The sequence below is a fragment of the Engraulis encrasicolus genome, chromosome 2 (assembly GCF_034702125.1).
Source record: "Engraulis encrasicolus isolate BLACKSEA-1 chromosome 2, IST_EnEncr_1.0, whole genome shotgun sequence".
Lineage (NCBI taxonomy): Eukaryota > Metazoa > Chordata > Actinopteri > Clupeiformes > Engraulidae > Engraulis > Engraulis encrasicolus.
In genome coordinates, this window is record NC_085858.1 from 27,948,002 (window position 1) to 27,960,501 (window position 12,500).

Here is a 12,500-nt window from a genome sequence, read left to right on the forward strand (position 1 = left end):
GATCTTTTTGGTACGGTACGTCGGTTCGGTTCGATATCGTTACACCCCTGGTACTGACTGGACTGAGGACAACATCAGGAATGCCCGTGTCTGTGGCGCCCACCTCATAACCGAAGTTGTCGTGAGCATCCATTTTCTTATTTTCGGGAAAAAAAGCACCTGGCTAGTTTCTTTCTACAAATGTTGTGGTACATTGCCGATTTCACTCCAACAATGCGCGCGCAGCCCGATTACGTCACATCTGTGTACAAACAGTAAAGGGGTATATTCATATTTAACAGTTCAAAGTTCCATGCACAGCTTCTAGGTGCTGGTAAACGCAGGAGTGTTCAATACTTCAAAAGAAAGAAGTTTACCGCACACTTTCTTGACTTTATGCTCCTTTATAATGAATAACGCGTTTCACCTCTGTGCGTCATCAGTGTACCAGGGTATATTCATAGCCTATATTATCCACTCATGCGTACACCATCCCAAACACATACACTCTATCATACTCGAAGCAAGTTGTGCTATATGACTGTCAAATCCATTTATGAATTGGAAGAATATCTCTACACTGTCAAAGATTTAAAGCAGCGACAGGTCCTGACCAAATACAGACTAAGTGACCACAACCTTGCTCTGGAAAAAAAGGCAGACAAAGGCAATCATGGCTACCAAGAGAACAAAGGATATGTGGTCACTGCGCAACAGATGAGGTCGAGACAGAGGTGCGCATTCTTATTCATTGTGGAAAATGCTCAAATAAAAGACAAAAATACTTGAATTTGCCCAATTTATCACCAAATTCTGGGATTTTGACAATGATGGGTTAATGTCTGTCCTACTTGGACACCAAGGCAAGGCAAGGCAAGTTTATTTGTATAGCGCATTTCATACACAGGTGCAAGTCAATGTGCTTCACAAGATTAACAAATGCAAAAAAAGAAAGGAAACATTGAAGAAAGAAGGAATTAAATTAAAGTCAAAGAACATTTAAAACGAAGAGTTCAGATGCAAAACCCCCTAAGTGCCGTTTCAGAAAATAATCTTAATTCATTTTTATTCACTACAAAGCTATCAAAATTGCGTATTTTTATATTTTATTCATGTAATATAACTATTTATATGTATTATCAAGTACATGAATGTAAACCAAACTAACAACTGGGTTCTCTAAAAATATAGAAGTGCAGGTCTTCAGAAATGGAGTTAGGGGGTTTTGCATCTGAACTCTTCAAACATTAAGATAACACATAATGTAAAATGATAATAATAACTAGATTGCATTTCCTGACAGAAAATGCTGGAGTATGCTTGCCCGTCTTGCATTCGTTGCCCTTCATGCACGCCTTGCCTTTCATGCATGACTTGCCCTTAATGCACATGCTGCCCTTCATGCATATACAACATACAGTTAACCATCTAGATATGAGCTAACTTCCTGTTTGGTATGTGTCATATTGGCAAAAACACATTTTCACTAACTGTAACGCCCCCCAGTGGCCGTATTGCACTGAATTCGGTACGTACCCTCTGGGCGTGTAGCAACCCAATGTAAGTAGGCTGCCGGATGTGAGTGCCCGGATATCCGCCCGAGTATTTACGTCTATTTTACCTCAGCTACTCGATTTCGGTCGTGTATTTACGACAGTTTAACCTCAGCTACTTGATTTCGGTCCGATTTGAGTCTGACTGAAGATGGAAGGGACATAGGTGCCGTGCGTAAAGAGCCCACGGCACATCGCCGTTTCGGCGACACTAAAGAGTTCCTTGATCTCCCAATCACAAGTAAAGGCCCGGGACCAATAACATCAAAAAAAAAAAAAAAAAAAATTGAAATTATAACTTAAAACCGAATTGATTTGGGTGTGAAAATTAAACCGTCTCAACCGGGCACCCAAAGGGAATCAATCAAAAGATAACGGCGTTACTTTCTCGTCTGCATGATTTTGTTTTTATTATCCAGGAGGACTGAGCTGAAAACTGCAGCAGTCACCTTGCACAGTTCTGGCTGCTCTGAAGCGCGTGCGTGTCTAAGTAAATCATCCTGCCCAGTCGCAATGTTAAATAAAAAGTTTTGCACAAGACTAATAGCCTAAAATAGATGCACTGTCACAGACACTGGAATAGCCGTTTCGGAAGGCATTAAGTCACGAGTTTACCCAGTCTAAATGTAGCTAGCACTCGGGAAGTTTCTGAGTTTTACTGCTTACATTAATGAAACATAACATCAGTATATCCTACAAGTTAAAAGAATATCTGGGCATAACCTTCTCTCTGAGTTAGAAAACAGCAGCTATGCCGCATATTGTGTAGTTATTATTTGGTGGTGCAAAAACAACACGCGAAACCATGCCGCATATTGTGCCATTATTATTGGTGATGCCGAAACAACAAAGCCAGATTGGTGACTAGAGCCTGCCTAGTACATTTAGACATAGCCTACTCATTTTATTGTGCCATGTACATTTAAAAGTGTCAGTGGAGAATTAAACTGGGCGCTGAATACTGAATATTGGAGCCATTCTCCCTCCGTGTCTAGATACAGTCAGAGGCGCGCGCACGCTCTTATTTCTGTATATGAAAATATCCTAAAACGGTCACAACATCAGAGGACCTTCGTGGTGGAGGATACTTGCGGCGGGGGCCGAGACCGAGTTGTTACGGGACACTCCTAATATTATTGAAGGGACAGACCATGCTCGGTACTTTACCCGGTCTAAATGTAGCACTCGAAAAGTTATGCCGCATATTGTGCAGATTATTTGGTGATGCCAACCACACGTGAAACTATAGGCACATTGGAGACAGCCTATCATTTAGACATAGCCTATTCATTTGATTGTGCCACGTAAACTTAAAAGTGTCAGTACAAAATCAAACGGGACGCTGAAATATTGGAGCCAGTAACTTCGTGTCCGGTGGATATTGTGCAGATGTGTGTGCGCGCGCGCACAACTAATTTCTCTCCCATCTTTGCTCATCAAGCCTCCGATCTCCAAAAAGACACGGGCACAAAGGAAAACTGTTTACGCGAGCTGTTTAAATAATGTGATGCACGTTCTTCATGACATGGCATGGTTTGGGTACCCTAAATTCAACATGACTGCATTCGCACATATCGTTTAAACATCCATGATGGAATGGTCACTCTTAATGTGCATAGGCCTATTGGATATGAAAAAAAGATCCTAACGGTCACAACACCAGAGGACCCGTGGTGGTGTGGTGGATATTTGCGGCGGGGGCCGAGGCGAGTTGTTAGGGTAGGCTACAATCATAGAAGGGACAGTCAGGCGACACAGCGCGACTCACATAGGGTAGCTGTGGTGCCGCAAAGCATTCCTGATGGTGGAAATGAATGCAAATGCATGCAAATACTCGGGCGGATATCCGGGCACTCACATCCAGCAGCCTACTTACATTGGGTTGCTACAGGGCGTACTGGAGATCATGTGTGAGAAATTTCGTTAAGATTTGTCAAGGCGTTGCTGAGATATGAGCTAACTTCCTGTTTCGACGGTGCGTTGTCCTTTGTTGTCAATTTTGATTGGCCGCTGTGCGCCGATGCTTTCAGCTATTGCTCTGTAAATTTCAGCATAGGTGCAAAATAGTCCAATGGTGGTCTGATAAAAATTGTAGGACGATCAGAAAAAAATTGTGGGCGGAGCATCATTTTTATTCATTTTTGAATATGTCAAAATGGCGGGAAATTCATGATGGTAAATATGACATCAAAGTATGCGTTGGATTCGGCTTGACCCAAGGATTTCAGCGATACCAAGCGTTTGATGAATTGAGGTCAATACAGGCCAATATGGTCGAAAACACATTTTTGCTTATTGTAGCGCCCCCTAGTGGAGTATTTACACGAAAATTATTATGTTTCCTCTGGGGATAGTCTTGATGAGGTATATAAAGTTGGGTTCTGATACAAGTATCCGTTGCCGAGATATGAGCTCACTTCCTGTTTGGCGACTCCGCCGCCAAATTTGATTGGCTCCTGTTTGAAGACGGTTTAATCAATCGTTCCAGGACTTTTAGGATAGATGTATCTCAGTCCGAAGATGCCCTCACAAATCGACGATCAGACAAAAATTGTGGGCGGGGCATCATTTTTATTGATTTTTACAAAATTCAAAATGGCGGAAAAACTTTCCAGGCGGAAAATGACGTCATAGAGTGCATTGGATTCGGCTTGGCCCAAGGATTCCAGGGATACCAAGTTTTTGAAATTCCGACCAACGGTTCAAAAGTTACAGCATGTAATGTACTTGCAACTTTGACCTGCCGGTGGCGCTACAGAGTTTGAGGTACTTCTGTGAAAAATACAAATCCTGGTCGTCTTATCGAGCCGAACGTTTCGGTCTTTGAACGGACTTTCTATCTTGAGCGGTTCTTCAAAACGAACCGTTCATAGACGGAAGAATAAAATAAAAAAAAATAAAAAGGGGAAACGGGTCGAATAACAATAGTATGCTTGCCGCATGGCAAGCATACTAATAAAATAAGGGCTGACAGCAACCCTTGCTGCTAAGTACATCAGTGTATGACATAAACAAACAGACACTGCAAAGAAGGTGACGCCATGGGCAGCAATATGTATTATGCATGTAAAACTATCAACACTGACATGGACATTTCACACATGCACACATACCCCAATTGATGTGCACACACAGACATGCACACACATATGCGCATGCATACACACACACACACACACACACACACACACACACACACACACACACACACACACACACGCGCACACACACACAGAGAGAGAGAGAGAGAGAGAGAGAGAGAGAGAGAGAGAGAGAGAGAGAGAGAGAGATGGAGATGGAGATGGACAGAGTGAGAAAATGGGAGGAGGGGAAATGAAAGAGAGAGTGAGAGTGAACAAGGCACAGACAGAGAGAGAGAGAGAGAGAGAGAGAGGCAGCACATGTGACATGAAAGTAAAGCGTAGTGGTGGCATTCAATGCACTGGAGGATGTCACGTCGTAAACATGGGTCACAGGTGTCTTGTTTCCAGGGTCACTGACTCTTCCTTTACGGGCCAGGCTCCTCTTTGACGTCCCCTGTTCTGTTCTGCATATTGAACACATCCAGCACAGCGAGTCGCGGTCATATTGCTGTCGTTGACTCCTTGGTTCGGGTGGACTTTGGTGTTTGTTGGCTATCTTAAAGTGGGCGGAATTCATCTGAGGCTTTTATTCAGTCACAGGGATGCAGGTGTGTCCACAGCTCTGCATAATGTCCATAAGCAGAGTTTGAGTTTTGCATCGGGGGGAATAAATACAACAGGAATAATAATGCTTTACAAAAATAAAATAAGTTTCATATTAATTTCATATTAGCATCTATTTCAATTACTGTAAAACATTTAAAATATCAGTACGTTTAAATTTTTAACACCCATCCAGCCCACCCCATCCCATCCCCTAAAACTATGCTAATGTCTATGCTAATGTCTTCTGTTACTGTAACACTAAAATACACAACGTGGTATAATAATAAATTAAGTTACCTGCAGCATGATAAAATGATGTGATATGTGTCTCAGACACAGAAGGGTGTCTGTGTAATAGCATGTGTCAATGACCCGTCATGAGGCCTTGAAACCTATAGGCATACGAGAATCAGCACTCAAGAAAGCTGTCACAAGGCCTTGACACTTACGCTACAAACCGAAGAATCAGAGCTCAAGAAAGATGTCACGAGGCCTTGAAACCTACGCTACATACCCAAGAATCAGCGGTCAAGAAAGCTGTCACGAGTCCTTGTAACCTACATTTCCAAGAATCAGCACTCAAGAAAGCCGTCACGAGGCACTGAAACCTATGTTGGTTATACAAGAATCAGCGCTAAAGAAAGCTGTCCCGGGGCCTTGAAACCAATGCTACATATCCAAGACTCAGCGCTCAAGATAGCTGCCAAGAGGCCTTGAAACCTACATACCCAAGAATCAGCGCTCCAGAAACCATTTCTTGGAGAGCACCTGTAATCATTATTCCCATATCATACTATGTAAAAATGCCATGAAGAAAAACGCCCGTGTCTGTGAACAAGAGAAGCAGTGTTCTGAACATTCCTGAGCTCAGCCAGTCAGCTTGCTTTGCCTGGCAGCCGCGGCCACTCCACATTTCCATTTCAATGCTGGATGGACTCTGGTACTGTAGTTGCTAGAGAGATTTCAGTCCTTTCCCTTTTGCCACTGAGCTAAAGCCAATTGTCTTGCCTGCAGCGTGTTCCTTTGAGTGGGCTGTGAGTGAGCCTTGTGAAAAAAAAAGGCACGAGGCACTGGAACTGTCCGGCATTGATGGAGTGTCTGTGATCACTCCTAGTTACTGGTGGGTGCTCAGGGTGTGTGATGCACCGCACAGTGAAAAATTAGATGATGGAGAGGGAGAGAGGTGTACAGTAGAAGAGGAGGGAGGAGTGAGAGATGGAGAGAAAGAAAGAAAAAGAGAGATGATGAGAGGGGGTAAGAGGAAGAGAGGAGAAGAGAGGGAGACGTGAACAGAGGGAGGGAATGAATAGAGGAGGAGAGAGAGAGAGAGAGAGAGAGAGAGAGAGAGAGAGAGAGAGAGAGAGAGAGAGAGAGGGTAACACTTTAGAATAATGGATGCAAAAAAGCATTATAAAGACTTAATAAATAATTAACTCTTGATGAACAAAACATTAACAAACGTTTGTAAATGATTAGGAAATGTAAACAAATGCTTGTAAATGACTAGGAAATGTTATGTTAATATTTCATATTTATCAAACATTTACAAGTTGCTTGTAAATGAATAAAATAGTCTGTTATAAGGTGTGTAAAATCTTGAATATATCATTTGTAGATATTTTATAAAGCATTAATAAAGCTTAGTTAATAATAAAAACATTTGTTAATGTTTTATTCATCATTAGTTAATTATTTACTGAGTCTTTACTAAGGAACATTATTATAAAGTGTTACCAGAGAGAGAGACAAAAGGAGAGATGATGAAAGAGAGAGGGACAGAGGAAGAGAGGAGAATAGAGTGGGGTATGAGCATAGGAAGATACAAAAAATGAAAAGAGAGAGGGATGTGAAGAGAAAGCGAGGGCCAAGGACTGTGATATGAAGATAACTAAAGAAAGGGAGGGAGAGGTGAGACACGAGAGGAAAAGAAAGGCAGACCTGAGGAGAGATGGAGAGAGAGAGAAAGACTGAGAGATCAGAGGGAGGGATAGATGAGGAGAGGGAGAGAACGAGAGGGAGAGATGAAGAGGGAGGAGGGGAAGAGGGAAGAGAGGAGCAGTCGGAAAGATGAGAGGGAGGGAGCAATGACAAGAGAAAGAGATGCAGTGTGTGTGTGTGTGTGTGTGTGTGGGGGGGGGGGGGTGGTGGCTGGGTGGGTGTATGCGATATGTAAAAAGGGGCCAGTCCACCACACTCACAGTGAACAGGGCTCAGCCTCTGCATTCAGATCATGTAAATGGCACTTGCCTGTCACAGCACAGTGGTGCAAAGAGGAAGGCATTTATATTATACCTGGCCGTCAGCCCACTCAGCCGGCCCGAAGAGCCTCTGACAACCCTGCTGCACAAGGCTGTCCATGCAGTAAACGGCCAAGACACCTGTCTATCTATCTGGCCTTCCCCTTAATATACAGACACATACAGGAGCTGAGCTGTACTGACAGACACAGGGCTCAGGAGATGGAGGGGTGTGTGCTGGGGGGAGGGGGGGGGTGTCTTGACATTATGTGTATGTATATGTGTGCATGTGTGCATATTGCCTCTGTGTGTGTGTGTGTGTGCGTGTGTGTGTGTGTGTGTGTGTGTGTGTGTGTGTGTGTGTGTGTGTGTGTGTGTGTTTGAGTGCTCCTACATGTTTCTAGTGGGGTTAGTGTACAGTTCGAGGTGGTGGGTGGCGTAGCATAGGGAGATTCATTATCCAAGGCTCAAGGCAGCCTCGCCGCCGCCGTCGTCGCCGTTTATTATGCGTCCCTGTCCGCCGACATATTTATGCACCAGCCATGTGTCACCCGTTCCAACGCGCACGACGACATGGCCGCCTGCCGTGCCGTGCATGCCGCTTGTCGTACGTCGTGGCGTCGTGGTTGGTCAGCCATACGTCCCGGGGTTAAACGACCTGATTTCACTGTCCATTAACCAACCGTGCTCACGCTGTCTCACGCTATTCAATTAGGACCCCTATCACCAGGAAGGAGGGACGGTAGGATGGAGGGAGAGAGGAAGGAAGGAAGGAAGGAAGGAAGGAAGGAGGGAAGGGAGGAAGATGCCCACTTAAGTAAAGTGCTGTGTCAATATATGAACCAATATTGCTACAAGCCTATTGGTATCTCATCTCGATGAAGCAGTTTTTAGGATTTTAAGTGTGCAGACTCCTCACTCCGAAAATGATCTCGATGAAGCAGCCCATCTCTACAGAACATCGGCTGATGCGTTTGTTAGTGGTGTGGATCGGCACTGCCCTCACGATCCGATTCGATCACGATTCGGGAGGTAGCGATTCGATTCGATTCGATTCGATTCGATTCTATGCGATCCGATCCGATCCGATTCAATTCTACAATGCATTGCAATGCATTACATTTCTACTGAAAGCAAAGCGAATGTTTAATCAGTCATGATTAGGCAATACAAGTAGTCAGATACTGAGCAACAATTTATTGGCTGTTTTCTGCATCAGTCTGTATCAGTCTCAGTGGCGTGGAACAGGGGGGGAAACCCCTGACTCATTCTTAGGGCCCAGCCCACCTGGGGGGCCCACCAGGGGGCCCCCTAAGGAAAATGTTCTTCTTCTTTCGTTTTTTTAAACATTATTATTTTATTTTTTTTTAAATAATGTCAATACATGTTGGTAATCTATGTAATTCCAATGTTCTCTGGAAATACATCTATTAAATTGGACATCATAGCCTGAAAATAGGCTATAATCTATATCAGACACCCCCATTATTAGTACGCATTGGTTTAGCTCGCCCTCGCGCGAACTTTTGATTGTACAATATGCGGAATCAACACTCACTCGCTTCATGCATTAAACGCAGGAGCTGGTTAACAATGAAAGATGTCTAAAACACCAGGCTTTCACAAAAAGAATATAAAGGCAAGAGAGGTAGGGGAAACAAGATGAAGGAAAGCAACTGCTGTTGATTTCTTGCAAGAAAGGTGAGCCCAAATGTCAAAATTACAGCCTAGGCCTACACAGTAGACTAACTGGTTATCCCATTCCCATTCCGTGTGGCCACTGTGATAGCCGAAGTCAAATACAAAAATACGGTAATCTCATTTTGTTGGCTATAATTGTGATATAGAACCCATATCATATTTGTCTTTGATATTCACAACAACAAGTGTCCCAAAAGACCAACATGTTGGTTCAAATATCCAAATGATAGCAAAGCATATTTGTGAAATGAATCCCCCTCAATCTCTGAAAACGTCACGAATGTGAACAACACGAATGTCGCAGCAGGTGCAAATGGTGTGAACTTGAGAGAAGGTAAGCCTATTTTAGCTAATAGCTATAGTCTTCAGGAAAAGCAGTTTCTCAACCGGGTGCAATGCTGGCCGTCCCGGTCATCAAATTTACAGATTGATTCTGTCCTCGTAACGATATGAATATTATCGACGTCATGTTCATCAGTTGCCAATGTCAAGGTGGCGGCGCGAACAGCTGTCAGTCATGAACTGTCATTTTGCTTTTATTTCCCTGGTCATCTGACAACGCCCCGCCCGTTATAGCTGATGTATGGTAAATGAATGACGAGATTTTGACGGGGCGCACCCGTCTGCGCTTTGAATGCTGCTGATGCCATTCGAATCTGCGTAAAGCGCAAGAGACGAGCCTGCTGCTGCCTAGCACGAGAAAAGACAGGCAGAGGAGGCTACCTACGTACTGAGCAGGTAGCCTCTCTGCATTGAGAGCTCCTGAAAATTACAGAAATAGTTAGCCTACTGGCCAATTTAAATCTGAAACTATATGCAGAGTAGCCTAATTATAATGATTTCAAAGAAATGACGAGCTTCGGGGTGCCCTGACTTTATAAGGTTGAGAATAACGACATCAAATCCAAACAGCGATACTTTTGTTCTATTTACTCTGCTTTACAGCAGGTTTTAAGCGACATTTCAAAGTCAGCTTCTGCCAGTAAATCACTGCTGATTCTCTGTTCCTTGCTCTCCCAAACCCCAACTAACCGGGCAAACGTGACGTGCGTGCAGGCCAGTGCAAGTGAACGAATGTGTGCGCGAGCGAATGTGTTTCTGTTCAGCGATGCACATTGAAGAAAGTTCAGTTCAACATATCAATGTCTGTGTCCGTAGTGCACGAAATATTAGACTAAAAGCATTGTGAAGAGAGATTTACCAGTCCCTCCCCTCACATCATAGTGATGGAGTGATTAAAAGTCATCATATGATGGCCTACTTCTCATAAGGTAATGTGAAAGATTAGGACTAGTTTATAATTTTATTATGTCTGTTCTGTCGTATTGAAGATGAGGATGATTCAAGTGAAGGAGAGGAAAGCATAGAGGGGTATCCTGAGGAAGGCATGAAGGATGACGATATCAGGAGGTAGGCGCGCGTGGGGGGTTGTGTGTGTGTTTCAGGGGGGCCCATGAAAGAGGTTGTTCCTAGGGCCCCAAATTTGGTGCTACGCCCCTGATCAGTCTTGCAATGTTTTGAGGTGCTTTTATTTAATATAACATTCATTTGCTCCTGAAATATCCATGGAAGTAATTGAAACTTAAAAAAATTGCCGGATCGATTATGGAACTTGCCGGATCGATTATGGATCGTCCATGCCCCGCATTGGATTGCATCGCCGAATCGATCATTGTTGACACCACTAGTGTTTGTGCGTCAGTTCGGGAAAGCGGATGTGCGTAAAGCAGTGGTTCCCAAACTGGGGGGTCGGGACTCCTAGGAGGGTCGTGGAGGTACTGAAGGGGGGGTCAAGGACAAAAGGGACATTGCATAACACCAGGAAATCCACAGATTAACAGCTAACATAATTCCATAATTTGGTGAGTAACAATATTCACTTTGTTAATAGATGTGTTTGCAATCCTGTGGATTTTGAGCAATATTAGCGGAAAAATTATGAATGGAAAATCTAGCAATATAAATTGATATTAAAAAAACATGTTTTTGGCCATTTCCATTGCCAGATTTCGCATTAATAGTTTGTCCGCTAATATTGCTAGGCTTCAAGTATGGTGGGTGAGGGGTCGCAAAAAATATTCTCAAGTCCAAAAGGTGGTCCCCACTGAAAAGGTCTGGGGACCACAGGCGTCAGGGCTGGACTGGCCATCTGGCATGGCAGGCATTTCCTGGTGGGCCCTGCACCCTCGTGGGGCCCTATTTTCAGAAATGTTAAGACTTTAAAAAAAAAAAAAAAACATTTCTGAAAATAGGGGCCCATGAGGGTGTGGGGCCCACCGGTGAGTCAGTTCTGCGTCTCTAATTATGGGGGCGGGGTGGGGCTTTAAGTCAAAAGTGCCTGGGCCCTATTTCTCCCCCAGCCCATCCCTGACTGGCATGAAGTATGAAGAGTAGTAGTATGACCATCTGACCCCAGGAGGAGGAGGACTGGAGTCATATTTACCCATCCTTCACTTGGAGCCTCACCATGAAACATTCATGCACACTTTCACCCCGTCCCCATCCCACATCCCCATCCTTCTTCCCCATCTCACATACACAGGACCAGCTGACAGGCTTTGGTCGGGCCAGGGACAAAGACATCAAAAAAGCCCCCCCCCAAACCCAATACATACAATGTAATGAGGATTCAACTCTGGGCCCCCTTTCCCTCTCCTTGGGCCCGGGACAAGCCACCCCTTTGTCCCCCCCTGTCGGCTTCCATACCACATACTTACCCGCCACTCCATAGCTCATGTTATCACTTGAACCCCCCCGTGGACACAAAGGCACTATAGCAGAGGTCAGCACCGTGGAGGTAAGTGATGCGACCCCTTTTGTTTTATTCATTCATCTACCTACTTTCTGGAGCCTTTGTTTTTCTCTTGGTGTGCATGCATGGTCGCATGTGTGTATGTGTTTTGCTGCGAAAGAGAGAGAGCGAGAGAGAGAGACAGAGAGACAGAGAGGGAGAGAGAGAAAAAAGAAAGTAAGTAAGAAATTTACGTATGTATCCGTAGACTAGGTAGCCATGCCTAAGCATGGGTGTGTATTGTTTGTGTGTGCGTGTGTGAGTGCACATTTGTATGTGTTTGTTTGTTTGTTTGTTTGTTTGTTTGTTTGAGAGAGAGAAAGAGAGAGAGAGAGAGAGAGAGACAGAGAAAGAGAGAGAGAGAGAGAGAGAGAGAGAGAGAGAGAGAGAGAGAGAGAGAGAGAGAGAGAGAGAGAGAGAGAGACAGAGACAGAGACAGAGACAGAGAAAGAGAAAGAGAAAGAGCGACAGAGAGAGAAAAAGTATGTGCCGGGTGCCCGGAGACGGTCTAGGGCAGCCATGCATCAGCAGTAGGAGTGGTACTGTATGG